At 56.3% G+C, this 1,667-nt stretch overlaps 1 long non-coding RNA gene across 1 annotated transcript; it reads left to right on the top strand.

Moving 5' to 3' along the window:
- The first annotated feature begins 598 nt into the window (after positions 1-598).
- On the top strand, positions 599-1,535 carry LOC112614373. The gene is made up of 3 exons (XR_003117072.1): positions 599-830; positions 1,069-1,184; positions 1,385-1,535. It is a non-coding gene; the product is annotated as an uncharacterized LOC112614373 (long non-coding RNA).
- The last annotated feature ends 132 nt before the right edge of the window (positions 1,536-1,667 follow it).

Raw genomic sequence — 1,667 nt, forward strand, 5'->3', positions numbered from 1 at the left:
TGACACAGCAAGACCCTGTCTCTAAAAAAACCCAGAAAACCCCATAAATTAGGTGGCTTATAAACAACAGAGGTTTCTTTCTCATAGTTCTGGAGGCTGGGAAGTCCAACATTAAGATCCCAGTAGAGTCAGTGTCTGGTGAGGCCCATTTCCTCATAGACGGTTATATTCTCACTGCGCCCTCACACGGCAGAAGGGGTGCGGGGGCTTTCTAGGGCCTCTTATAAAGCGCTAATCCCATTAATGAGGACTCTGCCCCTTGACCTCATCACCTCTCAAAGGCCCCACCTCCTATTCCCATCACTTTGAGGGTGAGGATTTCAACATATGAGTGTGGAGGGACACAAACACTCGGGCCCCAGCATGGCCTGGCACCCATAGAGTGTGGCTTGGTGCAGCCACTCTTTAAGCTCCCGCCCCTGGTTATTTGGTTTATTTCCCCCGCACAAACCTCCAACGCTGGCTACTGATCACCCTCTTCCTGTAGACGAGAGCCTGCAGGCCTGGAGATGACACAGCCTTCTCAGGCGACACGGCCTGCAGGTGGCACTGCACTGCAGCGGCCGGGGACAGGCCCCACGTCCTCAGCGCCCTGTGATGTCATTTCAGTATCAGAGCAGGGAGGGACCTGCTTGTTTTAGAGAAGGGGGTTCACCTGGGACACCCCCGAGCATTGTCCCAAGCCTCGACAGAGCCACTCACTTCCCACTTGGGAGCAGTTTCTCTGCACGCACCAGGCAGTGGGACCAGGGAAGTAATCGCGTCCGCTAAGTGGTGTCGTCCGCCTGCAAGACCCGCACAGCTCCCAGGCCTGTGGCTTTGGGCACCAGGTGCTGGGCCGGCGTCTGGAAATGATTAATTCCCTCTGGAGAGAGAAACATCACAGCTGCATGGCTCTTCCCGGTCCTGGGTGTGGGGCGGGAGGCAGCCGTGCCCGGGATTTCACGCTGCCCCCGCGCCTCCTGCCCTGTGCTTCTGTGACTTGCATCAGGATAGATTTATTTTCCGATCCAGTGGTTTGTCAACATGTCCGTTGACTTGCTTACATCTGCCTTTTCCCCATGCCAGGACGGTGCCGGCCGAAAGGGAAGTGTCAGCGGTTCTTCTGTCTTTAAAAGGCAGTAAAGAAAAAAGCGCAGGGCTGGGTTTCGTAACGTCAGAGGAGGCCAAGGACACCGCATGGAGTGAGTTACCCGGGCAGCGAGGGAATCGGTGGGGCTGGTCCACGTTGCTGCCCCAGGGAACAGTGTTTCTCTCTTTCTTCAGCCCTGATGGTATTGCTGGGCTGCGGACACTGGATGAGTTCGGAGAACTCCGGGTGATGTAGGCCCCAGAGGTGCAGGCTGATGGACGGGCTTGTCTTTCTCCCCTTGTCGCCTTTCAGATCTGACGGGAGACGCACGTGGGCAAGGAGGTGATGGGCTTCAAGTCGCGGCTCTCAGGTTGCAAGCTGTCTGTTCTCAGAATACAGCTGGCTGTGTTGTAATCGCACGCTGATCTCACAATAAATAACGTGTGCATGGAACGTGCTTTCAGATGAGCGTGATTTTTTTTTTTTTTTTTTTTTAATTGAGGCTCCCGCTGTTCCCCCGGGCGGGGTGCGGCGGCCCGGCCCCCGCCCACTCCAAACACCACCTCCCGGGGTACGCCCTTCTCCTGCCGCAGCC

This window comes from Theropithecus gelada, chromosome 20 (genome assembly GCF_003255815.1).
Source record: "Theropithecus gelada isolate Dixy chromosome 20, Tgel_1.0, whole genome shotgun sequence".
Taxonomy (NCBI): Eukaryota; Metazoa; Chordata; class Mammalia; order Primates; family Cercopithecidae; genus Theropithecus; species Theropithecus gelada.